Source organism: Bos taurus, chromosome 10 (genome assembly GCF_002263795.3).
Source record: "Bos taurus isolate L1 Dominette 01449 registration number 42190680 breed Hereford chromosome 10, ARS-UCD2.0, whole genome shotgun sequence".
NCBI lineage: Eukaryota > Metazoa > Chordata > Mammalia > Artiodactyla > Bovidae > Bos > Bos taurus.
In genome coordinates, this window is record NC_037337.1 from 84,804,500 (window position 1) to 84,824,259 (window position 19,760).

The 19,760-nt window shown below is 38.6% G+C and overlaps 1 protein-coding gene across 1 annotated transcript in view; it reads right to left on the bottom strand.

Moving 5' to 3' along the window:
- Positions 1-19,760, bottom strand: part of NUMB (NUMB endocytic adaptor protein) — a gene marked incomplete at its 5' end in the record, with an annotated part of 117,189 nt that overhangs the window by 64,831 nt on the left and 32,598 nt on the right. The window contains 1 exon segment of the mRNA NM_001101951.1: positions 19,155-19,239.

Consider the following 19,760-nt stretch of genomic DNA (forward strand, 5'->3'; position numbering starts at 1 on the left):
CTGGAGAAGACATTTTTGGTTGTCACTAGGGGAGATGCTACTGGTATCTCATGGATAGTGCCCAGAGATACTGCTAAGCATCCTATAACACACAGGCCAGCTCCTGAAAAGAAAGAATTGTCCAGCTTAGAATGCCAATAGTGCACTATTGAAAGACCCTGCACTACACATCTATATTAGAAAATAAGAAAGGTCTTAACTTAAAACCATGACCTTAGCTTCTACCTATAGAAACTAAAGGACAAAGAAATGCAAAGTAAGGAGAAAAAAGTAAACAGTAGGAATCAAAGCAGAAAGCAGTAAAGTAGGAAAATATAAATACAGAAAAAAGGAAACCAGAAGCTAGCTCTTGGAGAAGATTGAAGAAAAACTGATAAACCTATAGCCAGACTATTCAGGGGGAAAAAAATGATACAAATTACCAATGTCAAGAATGAGAGGATTTCTCTGATAGTCCAGTGGTTAAGAACCTCCTGCCAATGCAGAGGACACAAGTTCAATCCATCATCCTGGAAGATTCCACATGCTGAGGGGCAACTAAAACTGGGTGCCATGTCTACCGAGCCCATCAACTCTAGAGCCCATGCTCTGCAACACCACTGCAATGAGAAGCCCATGCACCACAACTCGAGAGTAGCCCCCACTCGCTGCAACTAGAGAAAGCCCAAGGGCAGCAGTGAAGACTCAGTGCAGCCAAAAATAAACAAATAAAAAGAATGACAGAGGTGTTATCTCTGTAAGAGTCTATAGATATTAAAAATAATAAGGGCATATTATGAACAAGTTTATGCCAATAAATTCAACTCAGATGAAATGGAAAAATTCCTTTCAAGGTACAAATTTTCATAGCTTATTCAAGAAGAAATAGATAACCCTTTGAAGCTGCAACTCCAATACTTTAGCCACCTGATACGAAGAGCTGACTCATTTGAAAAAACCCTGATGCTGGGAAAGATTGAGGGCAGGAGGAGAAGGAGACCACAGAGGATGAGATGGTTGGATGGCGTCACTGACTCAATGGACATGGGTTTGGGTGGACTCTGAGTGTTGGTGATGGGACAGGGAGGCTTGGCATGCTGTGGTTCATGGGGTAGCAAGGAGTTACACACGAGTGAGCGACTGAACTGAACAGTCCTATGGGCTTCTCTGGTAGCTCAGCTGGTAAAGAATCTGCCTGCAGTGCAGGAGACCCTGGTTCAATTCCTGGGTCAGGAAGATCCTCTGGAGAAGAGACAGGCTACCCACTTCAGTATTCTTGGGCTTCCCTGGTGGCTCAGTTGGTAAAAAATCTGCCTGCAATGTAGGAGACCTGGGTTTGATCCCTGGGGTGGGAAGATCCCCTGGAGGGGCACAGCAACCCACTCCAGTATTCTTGCTTGGAGAATCCCCATGGACAAAGGAACCTGGCAGGCTGCAATTCATTGGGTTCCAAAGAGTCGGACACGACTGAGCAACTAAGCACAGCACAGCACAAAAGTTCTATACCTATTAATGAAATTCAGTTTATAGTTTAAAATATTTCCACAAATACAACTCCTGGGCTAAATGGATTCACTGGTGAATTCTGCCTAACATTTAAGGAAGAAATCATACCAATTCTACAAACTCTTCCCAAAAAACTGAAGAGGAGGGAACATTTCCTAAAGCATTCTATCAGGCTAATATTACCTGATACCAAAACCAAAGACACTATTTATGATTTTTAAATAGATAGACCAATATTTCTCATGAACATACATACATAAATTCTAAACAAAATTTCGCAAATCAAACCAAACAATATATTAAAAATGTATCATGACCACATGGAGCTTTTCTAATAAATGCAGGGTTAGCTAACATTTGAAAATGAATTGTTAAGTCATCTTATTAGTAAACTAAAAATGTCTCTGTCAATATGTAAGTTTATAGCTCATGACAAATTGTACTTCTCCTTTGAATTCACGAACAGATTACATACTGAACTCAGTTGTTTTTTTTTAATGGGTAAAAATTCAACTAATTATAAACATACATTTCTTCTTTCTCTATCTCCCATAAAGAGCTCATATCTAGTCCTGACTTCTTTGTGAATTCTAGTCTTATATTTTCAACTCCAAATATCTCCAAATCCATTTATCTTCTTCCTTTCAAACAAATTCTTCTTCCTGACTTTCGTATTTCTTCATAACACCTTTATACCCAGCAAAGCTTTGAAATGCCATCAGCATACTCTCAGGTTCATCTCTGACACTTTCCCATAATTCTTCCATACAAAGTTCATCAACAGACGCTACTGGATGGGAACAGGTATCAGTTATCTCTGATATTCAGCCATTCAGCACTTCTATTCGTAATTGCCCTGGTAGAAAAATCACTTCATCCATGACCTCTGCAACAATCCCTGGACTCCAAGCCCTCTTTCCTCTAATCTTCCTACAGAGTTGTGCCAGATTAAATTCCTAGAATTCTTCCTTGACTATCTTCAAAATCCGTTGAAGATTCTAAAGTTTGATGTCCAAAAAAAAAAAAAAAGTTTGATGTCCGAGTCTGGCATTCAGAAGCCTCTACAATTTGAACCCAACATTGTCGCCTTATCTCCCAGTACTTCCCTGCATAACAAGATCAGGCCTTTCAAATATGCAATGGCTTTCTCACTTCCTTCTCTCTCTTTTACCCTATATATTCTACTTGTAATATTTTACTTTCCTCCTCTTTCAACTAAAATACTATATACCAGAGTATGATAAAGAAGCTGATTTAAAAATAATTTTATTATATAATAGATGTGACTTGTAAAGAACACGAAAAACAGAAAAATCTGAAGAATGAAATACAAATGACCTGTAATCCCAAATAGAAATAACCTCCATCAACACTTCAGAGTTTTTTCCTTTGCATAAATGCTTCATATTTTTCTTTTTATAAAAGAGAGACCACATGATTATCTTTCTTTCAGCAAGGAAAATTTAAAAATCTTCTATCCCTTTCAGAGTAACATGCTTTTATTTATAATCTAGGTCAATAATTCAGAGAGGTAAGAATATTATGCTATTGTTATAATCAAAATTTCATATTAAAAGATGAAAAAGGTTTCAATTTATTTGAAGACAAAATTTATTTTTTGCTCAGCATCTAGTACATTTATTTTAATTAAAATTCACTTAGCAAGTATTCATTGACTGCCTACCATTCCAGCCTGCAGCAAACAATACAGAGCAAAACCTCTGCCTCTATGAAGGAGATAGACAGAAAATAAATAGCCAGATTATTCACAGCGATGTGCTGACTGACAAGATCCAACTGTTAAATTTTCAGCAAGTTTGTGAACTTGGTGTAAAACATAACCTTTGTTATAAATTAAACTATATAAACATAGTTATTTTAAAACAAAGATAAATACTAAAATCTTACGTCCTATTTTTACATTACATTTTACTATCATCTCTGCTCTTGGTGCTACTGATGATTTTGTATCTGTATGGTAGAAATATTGCCTAATGCTGGGCTACTGTACATCTCTTCCAAATATCGCATAGTGACTTCATGTTGGTAACCTGAAATCCGCCACAGTGGAAATATTTACACTGTGAAATTTGGCAAAAACTATCAATTATTGCTTGATTTATTGTTTTGTGCTTGTCCAGATCTAAGAAACTGATGGAGAAAATGCTACAATGCAGACTGAACTTAAAAGTGTGCGGTGTCTAAAGCACTACCTTATGAATAGCACAAAAATTTTGAGGAAATATTCTTCTACTATTTGAAAACTATTATCCAATTCAGCAAAGAAGCCTCTCATGTCATTGACAAATGAGTGAAATTCTGACACACAACTTCATTCCTTCATTTTCATCTTACTCACTACACAAGCAAAAATATCAACCATCATTCATGTAGGAATTATATCTGGAAAACTAACTGTAAAGCATTTACCTGAACACCACCAGCTCTGTGGTATATTAGAAGACGGTAAATGCTATAGAGAAAAACATGAATAGGGTTAAGAGGGGGATTAGAAGTACTGAGGTAGGGATAAAATTTTAAATTAAGTATTATTTGAGTAAAGAATTGAAGTAGGTAAAAAAGTGAGTCATACACTAGGATAAGTGTTCCAGAAAAAGAAAATAATCAATGCAAAGGTCCTAAAGGTCTTGCCCAGAGTGTCTGACAAACAGAAAGGAGGTCAGTGTGTTCAGTGCAAAATGAAGACAAGAGAATAGGAGAGATGAGACCACATGGGTAACACACAACAAGTTAACAGAGAACCTTGTAGGCCAAACACTTCAATTTTCCTCTGAGAGAAATGGGGAATCACTGGAGGATTCTAAAAGAAAGCCCTTATATTTTACATTTGGCAGCTGGTTTAAGAAAGGATTGAAGGGAACAAGAATGAAGCAGAGAGACAATTAGGAGGCTATTATAATAATCTAGCAAATGATAGTAAACTGGATCCAGACACTTAATACTAGAAATGCTCCTGAATCTTTTCATACCTGCTCTAGAAAATGCACTACTTGCTGATATAATATCTGTTGAAATCAGATTTAGAGTATTTAAATGGGAGAAAAGTGTATTAAATTCCACTGCTGGAATTAAAGACAGTTTTTAAACAAAGTATTTGGCTCAACTGTTTCAAATATAAAATCTTATCTATAATATTAATCAAAAGGTCAGCTAAATTATCATAATTTCATGGTAATTAAACTCATTCTTGACAAGACACACATTTATTGAACACTGCCTCAGTATATGAGTGTAAGAAGGATTACAAACACACATGGTGTGCTTCTAATTTGCTCTACTGAGGAAAGAACAAAAAAAGAACAAGAATAATAAGTGTTAGGCATTTACCATGAATGGTACTTTAACAGGAGTCTACAGACTTGTAAGAAATAACTGCCCCCAGCCAAAGGAAGCCCACATGTATGGGAAGGGACAACTAATTGTAGGATCAGTTCCTAAATGCTACATATATATACACATACACACACAATACTACAAAAAACGGCAAAATACAACTCCAAATAAAGCAAAGCTTTCTAAATGAATTCTCTCTAAAAAGTATCATCTGATTTGTTACATTCAGTAACTAAGAAGGTTAAAGTTCCTAAAAGAATCTCCTCAGTTCAGTTCAGTCGCTCAGTTGTGTCCAACTCTCTGCGACCCCATGAATCGCAGCACACCAGGCCTCCCTGTCCATCACCAACTCCCGGAGTCCACTCAGACTCACATCCATCCAGTCAGTGATGCCATCCAGCCATCTCATCCTCTGTAGTCCCCTTCTCCTCCTGCCCCCAATCCCTCCCAGCATCAGAGTCTTTTCTAATGAGTCAACTCTTGGCATGAGGTGGCCAAAGTACTGGAGTTTCAGCTTTAGCATCATTCCTTCCAAAGAAATCCCAGGGCTGATCTCCTTCAGAATGGACTGGTTGGATCTCCTTGCAGTCCAAGGGACTCTCAAGAGTCTTCTCCAACACCACAGTTTAGCATCAATTCTTTGGCGCTCAGCCTTCTTCATAGTCCAACTCTCACATCCATACGTGACTACAGGAAAAACCATAGCCTTGACTAGACGAACCTCTGTTGGCAAAGTAATGTCTCTGCTTTTCAATATGCTATCTATGTACAGCCTATTCAGTCATTGCAGGGCTTACTATTTGGAGAAGGCAATGGCACCCCACTCCAGTACTCTTGCCTGGGAAATCCCATGGATGGAGGAGCCTGGTAGGCTACAGTCCATGGGGTCACTAAGAGTCAGACACGACTGAGAGACTTCACTTTCACTTTTCACTTTCATGCATTGGAGAAGGAAATGGCAACCCACTCCAGTGTTCTTGCCTGGAGAATCCCAGGGATGGGGGAGCCTGGTGGGCTGCCATCTCTGGGGTCGCACAGAGTCGGACACGACTGAAGCGACTTAGCAGCAGCAGCAGCAGCAGGAAAGTTACAAGAAGGTATACAAGATAGTGTCTGTGCAGCATTGTTTAGTATTTCTAACAATAAAATAACAAACACTAGAATCTAACTATCCATCAAAACAATAAATACAGAATAGTCACACATTAGAATACCATACAGAAATAAAAATAATACCTCAATTTAAACACTTTTAAAAATAAAAAATAATCAAGAGAAAACATAAAAGTGAATCATCTACAGTTATAACAATCAACATGGATGAATCCTGTAATGCTGAGGGAGGAGGGAAGCAATTTATGATTTCTTTATACAAATATAATAGATATTTTTCTCACAGCATAGTTCCTAAACATAAGCAAGTTATTTCAACTGATTTCAGCTAAAAACAGCAAACTGTCCACAGTATAAAATATCTTTGGCTGTTGGATTTATTGCAAGATAGTATACTACTGTACTTTGCGGATGATTTAAAGTACTCCCAATGTTATTTTGAATTGATGTGATTTTTCGCTTTTAATGAGATTAGAGTCTCTTGGAACAAGACTCTTTAGCTAAACTAAGGAAATCTGTGAGTTTATTAATTTTTTTCAGCTATTCAGAATGGTACCCATGGTTTCAGATTTTAGTTTATATATTATTACATTCAGAACAACTAATACTGTTGTAACAGTAATTTTACCATTTTTGATAACTTTGATATTTCTTTTTCTTTCTTAAGGGGAAACTCATAATTAAGTGTCAAGGTCAAGTTTTCTGAATGTGTCTATATCCTATGTATATAATGTCTGTGCTATATAGTGTTTGTGAATTTTTTTCCGTCACAGTGAGTTTTCTAAAGCATTGTCTTGTCCAATCTTCCTTATAATTTACATACAAGAGGGGCCTAAAATTAGATGTGCAACTGTGACAAGAGAAAAAAGAAAAGCAAACAAGCATAATTTAGAAATGAAAAAAACTCTGGAGAGACAAGTCCCCACTTTCCTAAGAGTTGTAGCTCTCTAATGTCCTTACAAAAGCCTTTGGTTCATTTAAAATTTCTCTTTTTTTTAATTATTTTCTTTTTCTTTTCTTCCTCCCTTTCTTTCCTTCCTTCCTTTCCTTCTCTTTCTTTCTTGGTCCATTTTATTTTTTGGCTGTGCCGCGCGGCTTGCAGAATCTTAGTTTCCCAATGAAGGACTGAACCTGTGCACTCAGCAGTGAAAGTATGGAGTCCTAACCACTGGACTGCCAGGGAATTCACATGTGGTTCATTCTGGATCGGGTTGGACAAACTAAATTTCAATAACTTTATTCTTTGCAATAAAAGTGAAACTTAGTTCAGTTGATCAGTCGTGTCTGACTCTTTGCAATCCCATGGACTGCAGCACGCCAGGCTTCCCTGTCCAACACCAAATCCCTGCGCTTGCTCAAACTCATGTCCATCGAGTCGGTGATGCCATCCAACCATCTCATCCTCTGTCATCCCCTTTTCCGCCTGCCTTCAATCCCTCCCAGCATCAAGGTCTCTTCCAAAGAGTCAGTTCTTCGCATCAGGTGGCCAAAGTATTGGAGTTTCAGCTTCAGCATCAGCCCTTCCAATGAATACTTAGGACTAATGTCCTTTAGGATTGACTTTGATCTCCTTCCAGTCCAAGGGACTATCAAGAGTCTTCTCCAGCACCACAGTTCAAAATCATCAATTCTCTGGTGTTCAGCTTTCCTTATAGTCCAACTCTCAAATCCATACAAGATTACTGGAAAAACCATAGCTTTGACTAGATGGACCTTTGCTGGCAAAGTAATGTCTCTGCTTTTTAATATGCTGTCTAGGTTGGTCATAGCTTTTCTTCCAAGGAGCAAATGTCTTTTAATTTCATGGCTGCAGTCACCATCTGCAGTGATTTTGGAGCCCAAGAAAATAAAGTCTGTCACTGTCTCCATTGTTTCCCCGTCTATTTGCCATGAAGTGATGGGACCAGATGCCATGATCTTTGTTTTATAAAGGTTGAATTTTACGGCCGCTTTCTCACTCCTTTTGCACTTTCATCAAATGGCTCTGTTTGATAAAACAAACAGAGGGTGGTGTCATCTGCATATCTGAGGTTATTGATATTTCTCCTGGCAACCCTGACTCCAGCTTGTGCTTCACCTAGCCCAGCATTTCTCATGATGTACTCTGCATATAAGTTAAATAAGCAGGGTGACAATATACAGCCTTGATGTACTCCTTTCCCAATTTGGAACCAGTCAGTTGTTCAATGTTCAGTTCTAACTGTTGCTTCTTGACCTGCATACAAATTTCCTGGGAGGCAGGTAAGGTGGTCTGGTATTTCCATCTCTTTAAGAATATTCCACAGTTTATTGTGATCCACATAGTCAAAGGCTTTGGCATAGTCAATAAAGCAGAAGTAGATGTTTTTCTGGAACTCTCTTCCTTTTCCGAAGGCCCAATGGATGTAGGCAATTTGATCTCTGGTTCCTCTGCCTTTTCTAAATCCAGCTTGAACATCTGGAAGTTCTTGGTTCATGTACTATCGAAGCCTGGCTTGGAGAATTTTGAGCATTACTTTGCTAGTGTGTGAGATGAGTCCAATTGTGCGGTAGTCTGAACATTCTTTGGCATTGCCATTCTTTGGGATTGGAATGAAAACGGACCTTTTCCAGTCCTGTGGCCACTGCTGAGTTTTCCAAATTTGCTGGCATATTGAGTGCAGCACTTTCACAGCATCATCTTTCAGGATTTGAAATAGCTCAACTGGAATTCCATCACCTCCCCTAGCTTTGTTCGCAGTGATGCTTCCTAGGGCCCCCATGACTTTGGACTCCAGGATGTCTGACTCTAGGCAAGTAATCCCACCGTCGTGGTTACCTGGGTTATGAAGATCTTTTTTGTACAGTTCTTCTCTGTATTCCTGCCACCTCTTCTTAATATCTTCTGCTTCTCTTAGGTTCATACCATTTCTGTTCTTTATTGTGCCCATCTTTGCATGAAATGTTCCCTTGGTATCTCTGATTTTCTTGAAGAGATTCTAGTCTTTCCCATTCTATTGTTTTCCTCTATTTTTTCGCACTGATCACTGAGGAAGGCTTTCTAATCTCTCTTTGCTATTCTTTGGAACTCTGCATTCAGATGGGTATATCTTTCCTTTTCTCCTTTGCCTTTAGCTTCTTTCTTTCCTCAACTATTTGTAAGGCTCCTCAGACAACCATTTTCCCTTTCTGCACTCCTTTTTCTTGGGGATGGTCTTGATCACTGCCTTCTGTACAACTTCTGTTCATAGTTCTTCAGGTAGTCCATCAGATCTAATCCCTTGAATCTGTGTGTCACTTCCACTGTATAATCATAAGAGATCTGATTTAGGTCATACTTGAATGATCTAGTGGTTTTCTCTACCTTCTTCAATTTAAGTCTGAATTTGGCAATAAGGAGTTCATGATCTGAGCCATGGTCAGCTTCCAGGCTTGTTTCTGCCGACTGTTTAGAGCTTTTCCATCTTTGACTGCAAAGAATATAATCAATCTGATTTCGGTGTTGACCATTTGGTGTTAACCAAAAAGTGAGATGTAAATTTTATAATTAAATGTAATTTATTTTTCTTACCCCTTAATTAGATGACTCATAATTATAAGTGTATGTGTTTATATTTCTACAGTTCCCATCTCTACCCTCAGAAGGATTTTAGGTGACTTGCTTTCCACATAATTAAATTGTAAAATAGCTGATGTATACAAAAGAATATAAACATTGATATATAGGTTACAGAACATAATGAAATGAAAACTTGTGTATCTTCTACTCAGCTTAAGAATTAGAGCATTACTAAACCTTGGGAAGTCCCCAAATGAACCTTTGCTGATTATGTCCTCTTTTCTTTTCCCCCAGAAGTAACACTAGACTTAATTATGTTTATCATTCTCTTGGTTTTCTTTCTTGTTTGGGGTTGCCATGCCCTTCTCCAGTGGATCTTCCCGACCCAAGACCATCTGAGTCACCAGGGAAGCCACTAATTATATGCTAATGCCTAAATGTTATTATGCTTAGTGTGGCACATTTTTGAGAGGTAGTGTGAGGGGACTAAGTGCACAGATTCTAGCACCAGGCAAATCTGCCACTTACTAACTATGTAATTGGGACAAATTATTGAACTTTTCAGTGCCTGTTTCCTTATCCAAGAAAGAGAGATTAAAAATAGAATCTATGTGATAGGGCTACTGTGAGAATGAAACGAATCATTATATGCAAACTGCATGGCGTACAGTGCCCAGTACACAGGCGGTGTTTCCCAAGTGTTCATTGTTGTTAGTACTAATACCCAGAACTAGAATTACACAGTAAGCTCACACTGTATATGCTGCTGCTGCTAATGTTTCAGTTGTGTCCAACTCTTTATGACCCCATAGACGGCAGCACACCAGGCTCCTCTGTCCCTGGGATTCTCCAGGCAAGAACACTGGAGTGGGTTGCCATTTCCCTCTCCAATGCACGCATGCACGCTAAGTCACTTCAGTCGTGTCAGACTCTGTGCAACCCTATGGACAGCAGCCCAGTAGGCTCCTCTTCTACGGGATTCTCTTGGCAAGAATACTGGAGTGGGGTGCCCTTTCCTTCTTCACACACTGTACAGGAGGCACAAAAACACTGTACCGCAGAAACTCATTGATAGAACAAGCAAAGAGAATATAAACCTAGGTTTAATTATATTGTTTCTAACTCTTTTATTTTACTGTCCTCTGAACAAACATGGTTGAATGCAAATATATACAATTCCACTGTATTTTTCATCACACACCTATTCCGGAATTCTATAAGGAAAGTGAAAGTCGCTTAGTCGTATCTGACTCTTTGCAACCCCATGGCCTATACAGTCCCTGGGATTCTCCAGGCCAGAATACTGGAGTGGGTAGCTGTTCCCTTCTGCAGGGGATCTTTCCAACCCAGGGACTGAACCCAGGTCTCCCACATTGCAGGTGGATTCTTTAACAGCTAAGCTACAAGGGAAGCCCAAGAATACTGGAGTGGGTAGCTTATCCCTTTTCCAGCAGATCTTCCCGAACCAGGAATTGAACCAGGGTCTCTTGCATTGCCGGCAGATTCTTTACCAACTGAGCTATCAGGGACAAGAAAAAAATGTTCTGACTGTACACCTGCTAACAATAATCTTAATAATAATAATTTGTTCCATCACTAAAATTCTAAGCTAAAAATGCCATAAATCAAGTGATCATTTAAAGTATAACATTATATGGCTCAGTGGTAAAGCCGGCTTAAAACTCAACATTCAGAAAACTAAGATCATGGCATCATGTCCCATCACTTCATGGCAAACAGATGGAAACAGTGAGAGACTTTATTTTTGGGGGCTCCAAAATCACTGCAGATGGTGACTGCAGCCATGAAATTAAAAGATGCTTGCTCGTTGGAAGAAAAGCTATGACCAACCTAGACAGCATATTAAAAAGCAGAGACATTATTTTGCCAACAAATGTCTGTCCAGTCTAAGCTATGGTTTTTCTAGTAGTCATGTATGGATGTGAGAGTTGGACTATAAGAAAGCTGAGTGCCGAAGAATTGATGCTTTTGAACTGTGGTGTTGAAGAAGACTCTTGAGAGTCTCTTGGACTGCAAGGAGATCCAAACAGTCACTCCTAAAGGAAATCAGTCCTGAATATTCACTGGAAGGACTGAAGCTGAAACTCTAATATTTTGGCCACCTGATGGTAAGAACTGACTCATTGGAAAAGACCCTGATGCTGGGAAAGACTGAAGGCAGGAGGAGAAGGGGATGACAGAGGATGAGATGGTTGGATGGCACCAACTCAATGGACATGAGTATGAGTAAGCTCCGGGAGTTGGTGATGGACAGGGAAGCCTGGCATGCTGCAGTCCATGGGGCTGCAAAGAGTCGGACACGACTGAGTGACTGAACTGAACAGTAGAAAAGAATCTGCCTGTCAATGCAGGAGATACAGGTTCAATTCTTGAGTTGGGACGATCCCCTGGAGAAGGAAATGGTAACCCTACTCCACTATTCTTGCCTGGGAAATCCCATGCACAGGGGAGCCTGGCAGGCTACAGTCCATGGGGTCACAAAAGAGTCAGACATGACTTAGCAACTAAACAACTACAACACTATACCCCAGACAAAGTATTTTGGTTTTGCATTTTCTTTCCTTGATTTCTAGTTTTTCTTATGATGTGGAACTTGCTTTCAAGATTTAGAGTGATGGAAAAAACCCTTTTATTTGATCAAGTGAAAAAATGTAAGGAATCCTAGACTCCTATAGCATGGCCTAAAGGCTTAGAGGTAGGTTATCTAGTCAATCCCCTACTCAATCAATGAATCTTAAGAATTTTGGATTTCATTAAACATTGGTCTAACTGGCATAATGTGCCTAACAGGAAATAATTTATAACTTATTAAGTTGTATCACTAGCTTAGTTTTCCACTTAGGCCCTGAGCCAAAGGAAAAGTAACAAAGTACAGCTTCATCACCAACAGTGAAGGAAATAGGTCCAATACTTAACCTATAGGACTAATAAAGTTCACTTTAAAAGTTCATGGTCAGTTTTGTGAGAAACATGTTACAAACAGATTCATGGAAAAGGAGAGAGAACAAAGAGTTGGTTTGTTTGCTTTTTAAATCTAGTTCTAAAAGGAAATATTTATTCAGCTTCTGTATAATCTTAGGTGTCAGTAAATTTGAAATTTGTTTGTATTTCACCTTGACTTTATTAGTAAGTTTCATTTCTTAGCATATCCTGAATACTGTATTGCCTTATTTCAGAAAACACTGCCATCTATGACATTTTATAAAATTAATTTTTATTGAAGTATAGTTGCTTTACAATGTTTTGTTAGTTTCTGCTGTACGGCAAAGTGGATCAGCTATATATAAGTATATATAGATATAGATATATCCCCTCTTTTTTGGATTTCCTTCCCATTTAGGTCACCACAGAACATTGGGTAGAGTTCCCTGTGCAGTACAGTCGATTCTCATTAGTTATACGTTTTACACATGGTAGTGTATATATGCCAATCCCAATCTTCCAATTCATCCCACCACCCCCGCCACCACGTATGGTATCATGTTTGTTCTCTATCTCTGTGTCTCTATTTCTGCTTTGCAGATAAGTTCACCTATATCATTTTTCTAGATTACACATATACAGTAACTGCTTTTCTACAGCATTTTCAAAGTAAAAAATTTAAGAATAATTTTCAACAGCTAAAACTAAAAATTATGTTATCAGCTGTCAGACCAAAAGTTTAAAAAATAACAACAAATTGAGTTTGGGCTGCCTGAAAGGCTAGTATTTGAAAAGAGATTACTGTCACAGTTTGAGTGTTGATGCTCTCTAGCCACTACTTCCCAGCCCTGATTCAGACCACATGTTCTTGACCAGGGCAGCCTGTACCCCCATAGGCTCTTCAGATTTAGAAATGCCCTAAGATTATGTTCAAATCTGAATGCTCATGCTTCTGTGCATTTTCTGAGGCCAGATTCTTCAACTTTCTTTGGAATCTCAAAGGATTCTGTAACTATTAATCCTAAAAACTTAAGAAACACTTATTTAAACAGCATTCTATGATCCTTATCTATTACCTGACTTTTTAAATTTAAATTTAATTGGAGGCTAATTACTTTACAATATTGTATTGGTTTTGCCATACATCTACAAGAATCCGCCAAGGGTGTACATGTGTTCCCCATCCTGAACCCCCCTCCCACCTATTACCTGACTTTAATTTCAGATTTCTGCCTTACTAATTTTCATCTTATCCACAAAATTCTTTTGTTTTGATACATGGCTTCTTTATTCACTCCTTAAAAATAATGGAAAACTAGAGCTTCAAAAAATAAGGAAAGACTGTCTACTTAAAATTGCAGTCAAAGGTGGTTTCAAAAGCTGAACCTATATATATTTAAGAAACATTAAAAAAAAAAGGCTATCTCTTCTGAGAGTTTTTTTCAGTTACACAACCAATTTTATCTTTTAGTTTATCACTTGCCTTTCAATTGAGAAAACAACTGGTGAACTGAATTGGTGATTCAGCTATTCTTAACTTTATCTTTTAAGGTATGTTGAGACTTAACAGATAAAAAACATGTATGACCATCACCCCTAATCCCATAACACACATATACAGAGACTGACTTCCTAAAATGCTGTTCCTTCAAGAATTAAACCTTTACTTATAGAACAAAATGGTTTTGCTCTGATATAGCAAGGACTGATTTAGCAAGGAACATCTTGATGAAAAAGGGCAGAACTGCTGAGAATGCTAGCCTACTTTTTAACTGACTTTCCTCCTCTAAGCATCTGTCAAGTGTGGGATGAGAAAAAGGTGCTGCAATCTGGAGAGGCAGACTAGAATAAAAATATATTTGGTTCCAAGAATTTAAAAAAGACAGAAATGGCACTGGAAAAATGATGGAAATAAGAAGGTTAAAAACAGCTCTGCTCTCCTTTTCTGTAGTTCTAAATAACTACAAATTATCTACACACATCATCTCTTCAACTCTTTAACCTTCTCCAATCTGACTCCTTCCTTCCCCTCACAACCCTCTCCCTTTATCCAAGCCATCAACAAGACTTGTAAACGTATCTTAAATCTGTCCACTGCTCTCCACCTCTACCATAAAGGACCATGGTCCAAGGTTACTGCATCTCCTACATGAACTAGTATAAACCATCGACTAGTATTTATTTCAATTTCCTCTGCTGTCCCCCTTTGATCAACTGTGAACAAAGCATTCAGTGTAATCTTTAAAAATGGATCAGGGCACTGAATAATAGTTCCATGGCTTCCCAATGCATCTTCAAGTTAAATCCAAACTCTTAGCATTCAGACAGTCAATACGGCATAACAACTAACACTGCTTGAGAAGTGCCTGGAACAGTGGCCAGCACTTCACAAATGCAGAGCAGATACTACCATGTTATGGTACAGCCCTTGCCTGCCTCTCCTACCTCAGAGTGACACTCTCCTCAAATAACCAGTATTCTCTTTCAGTTAACTGCAAGCTCTTTCCCTCTCTGGGCCTGCTGTTTCCCTCTGTCTAAAATATTTTTCTCTCAAAAACTTCAAGAATGCCTGTCTTCCATTCACACTTCAAGTCTCAACCTAAATGTTACCTCATTCATGAAGCTTTCTTTTCTTCTCTAAATACCATCCTTTATAATTCCTTTTAAAAAATATCTCAGTATAGTTTATTATTTTTTAATTTTTATTTATTTGGCTATGTCAGGTCTTAGATGAAGCACGGGGGATCTTTAGTTGTGGTATACAGGATCTTCTAGTTGTGGCGCATGAACTCTTTAGTTGTGGCATGTGGAATCTATTTCCTCAACCGGGGATCAGCCCCTGCATTGGGAGCTTGGAGTCTTAGCCACTGGGCCACCAGGGAAGTCCCTGTAATTCTTTACTGTTACTATTCTCTTCATTTTCCTTCACAGTGCTTTCTATTTTTAAACTGTCTTTCTTTCTTTCTTTTTCTTGCTGTGCCCTGTGTGGCTTGTAAGGATCTTAGTTCCTCAACAAGGATCGAACCCATGCCCCCTACAGTGGAAGTGTGGAGTCCTAACCACTGGACAACCAGGGAATTTCCTTTAATCACTTTTTTTGTTTGTTTCATCGGTTAAACTTTCTTGAACGTCATCAGATGACTAAACATCCATCCAATAAACTCTCTAACTTGCTTAATGTAGGAAGCACTGGGCTCTGTTCTTTATATTTAAAATAATCTTAACTAATGTAGGTATTAATCTCTTCTCACCAAGAAGCTAAAAAACCAGTCACTAATATACATGTGTCACAGTCTGTGCTATGATTCAGTATATCTACATACTTCCCGTAATTGTTACATACAACCTTGTGCCCAACAAAGTATTGTGCTAAGTGCTGCAGGAAGAGGAGCCAGGATGACAAAATAAGGATTATTTCTTCCATTAAGATCTTGAATAATATACGCACAGGATGGGAGAGACAAAAAACAAAACATTTCAAAGCATTTCAAGTAGAGGATGGGGTAGGACAGAGTCATACAGAGTCAGTATGTAAAAATGTATATTTCATCAAAGCTAAGATGCCATCAACTGATGGCAAGATATATCATTATTTTATGTTCCAAACAGAAATGCTGCCAAAATTGTTAATAACTGTTCATTAGCTGGGAGGTATGGGGGGCAGGAGGAGAAGGGGATGACAGAGGATGAGATGGCTGGATGGCATCACCGACTCGATGGATGTGAGTCTGAGTGAACTCTGGGAGATGGTGATGGACAGGAAGGCCTGGCGTGCTGCAATTCATGGGGTCACAAAGAGTCGGACATGACTGAGCGACTGAACTGAACTGTGAAATATCAAAAGTAACACGCGCGCCAATATGACAGATACATCCCAATTCAAGAATGAAGAAAAAGAAAGAGAAGAAGGGAGAAGAAAAGAAAAAGAAAAAGGAGGAAGAGAAGGGAAAAAAAAAGAAAATGACTATTCTATGATTAACACAAAATCAATCTTTTTGAGTCTTCCTCAAAACACCTCAATGATATGGACTATCAGTTCTTTACTAAAGTTTGCTATCAGGAAAGGGAGAAAAAACAGTCACTGAAAGGAGTGGTCACACAGCAACACTTTCTTTTGTGATTGTTTCATTTCCATTTGCCTTGTATATCTTCACTTATCCCTTTTCTTTTTCTTTTTTTAAAATGCAAGTACTTTTATTTTTTAGAGATGTTTATTTACTTATTTGGCTGACTCAGTCATCCTTGCAGTATGCAGGATCTTTGTTGCATTATTATTAATGGACCGCTTCTTTTTAAAAGCTAAGTGCAATGTAAGAATGCCCTCTTTAACACTTGTATCGAACACTGTACTCAAAGTCCTAACTAGCATAGCAAGGCAAGAGAAAGAAACTTTGTAAGCACGGGAAAGAAAGACACAATTGCAATCATCATACTTCAGCTAAGGTGGCTGAACAGAGATCTATATACCAAAAAAGTTTCTATCAGTAAATTGAAAATGTAAAAAAAAAAGAGGAAAAACTATTTAAAAATTTAACAACAATAATAATTAAATTTAAGAGGAGATTTGAGAGACTTATGAGAAAAAGAAACTATTGAAAGATATTTTTAAATATCTAAGGGGCTTTCCTAATGGCTCAATGGTAAAGAACCCACCTGCCAATGCAGGAGACACAGGTTCTAGCCCTGTTCCAAGATGATCCACCTGCCCTGGAGCAACTAAGCCCGTGCCCCACAACTATTGAGCCTGTGCTCTAGAGCCTGGGGACTGCAGATACTGAGCCCACATGCCACAACTGCTGAAGCCCTTGCACCCTAGAGCTCATGCTCTGCGACAAGAGAAGCCATCACAGTAGGAAGTCTGTGTGCCGCAAATAGAGGAGCTCCCATTCACTGCAACTAGAGAAAGTGTGAGCAGCAATGAAGAACCAGCACAGCCATAAATAAATAAAAAATATCTAAATAGCTAGAAAGAGACACTATGTTTGAGGAGAGGAAGGCTCAATATAATAAAAAGAATAAATTAAATGCATGTATAGATTAAAGCCTCTGACGTCTTGGGCTCATATACAAACCAAGTCCTATTTTTAATAAGAGCTTTTGAACTTTCACATAACTTGACTCAAATTACTCCCTTTGATAGATATTTTTGCAATTGGTATAAACTTACTAGGCACTAATTATAGGTATTTTACTTTACTAAATTGTAACAAGAGTTGATATTACACTTTAGAATTCTGAGGCCGCTACAAGGAATACGAGTGAAGAGCATGTGATCAGTAAGTACATGGCTCAGTTCTGGTTGAATGTGCTGTGGTCCCACCGGTTCAAAGCTCAATCAGTGTGCACAGTGTCCACAATGGAAGTTCTAATAACCACTCCTGCAAGTAATGAAACACTGCCAACATTTTACACAACAAGTAAAGTTTTCATTCTTGATAATTATCTGTGAACACTGCCAAAACACAATCTCCTTAAGTCACCTAAAATCGTAAACATTTTGAATACAAATTCCACTTACAAGAGGAAAACAGACAAAACATTCATGATACAGTGGTCATATTGAGCTCCTATGGACCTGTATGTAGTCCTTATACATGTAAGACCCAGAAGCAGTTTCCAAGTCGGCTTTACAATGGATCTGAATTTGATCAAATGAATGATTTTCTTTAGGTCTAACTTATTCAATTTAATTTTGGTTTATGTAGGTATCGTGTGCTGCTTAAACTTTGCTTTATCCAAATTTCCTAACAGAGAATTAGAAATAATGATCATCTGTTTTACTGGTTGCTGCTGCTGCTGCTGCTAAATCGCTTCAGTCGTCTCTGACTCAGTGTGACCTTATAGATGGAAGCCCACCAGGCTGCTCCGTCCCTGGGGTTCTCCAGGCAAGAACACTGGAGTGGGTTGCCATTTCCTTCTCCAATGTGTGAACGTGAAAAGTGAAAGGGAAGTCGCTCAGGTGTGTCCGACTCTTAGCGACCCCATGGACTGCAGCCTTCCAGGCTCCTCCATCCATGGGATTTTCCAGGAGTGGAGTGGGGTGCCATTGCCTTTTCCCTTACTGGTTGCTAGGAGATGGTAATACTAATAGTTTACATTTACTGAATGCTTACTGTGTGCCAGGCACCATTACAAGTGCCTTGTATGAAAAGTGAAAGTGAAAGTCACTCAGTAGTGTCTGACTCTTTGCGACCCCATGGACTATAGAGTCCACGGAATTCTCCAGGCCAGAATACTGAAGTAGGTAGCCTTTCCCTTCTCCAGGGGATCTTTCCAACCCAGGGACTGAACGAACCCAGGTCTCCCACAGGCCAGGCGGATTCTCTACCAGATGAGTCACAAGGGAAGCCCAAGTGCTCTGCATACTTTAAATCGTTTAATCTTCACAACAACCTATATCAGGCAGATTATATTACGATCACCATTTTACAGATAGGAAAACTGAGGTACAGAAAAGTTAAGTAACTTTCTCAGCGTCACACAAGTAAGTGGAGCAGCTTAGTGATTCATACCCAGGTAGCTGTCTCCAGAGCCCAGACCCACATTATTATTTCATATTTCTTTTCACGATAGTTAAAACACACACAAAATTATTACAGATGAAAAAACCATCAAAAATTATGAATAAGAGTTAAACGACAGTTAAGCAATATTAATATCAATACAACTTATCACAGGTTGATACTTCACAGCTCTTGCAAAGTTTCATGGCCATGATTAAGAGTTTTGAAATTGGACAGACCTGGCTCTGAATCTTGAATGTGCCCTTTACAAGCTGTGTGACTTTGGACAACTTTCGTAACTTCACCAAGCCTCAGTTTCCTCATCTGTAAAATGAGAATAATAAACATCTCACAAAATTGTTGTTAGTAACATAATTATTGATACATTACATGGATATGATAAATCAAAAAAAACCCACAGATACACGAAATAAAAAGAGGAGGCTCACAACTTCCCCCAGAAATCAGAGCTTTATTATGTTGTAACGAAGATGACCACTTCAAGTCACCACAGCAACTGTAAGATCCACACACAAACAGAACCATAACTCCTCTAATTAATAATAAATCATTCCTCTGAATAGCAGTCAAATCCCTACAGGTAAAATACTGAATCTCTGAAATATAAAATACCATATATACACAGAGAAAGAGCCAAACAGAAAAGACATTGTTGTCTCTTGACAACAACTCCCATGAATCCCATTCCAGGCATACACTTTCTAAGACCAGTAGTATTCAAGGGGCCCAAAACAGGAAGAGGGGTGTCAAGAAGGAGTGATTCCCACCAATAGTAGAAAGGAATTTTTGTAAGAGAAAAACAGAAGCAGACACATCATCGAAAT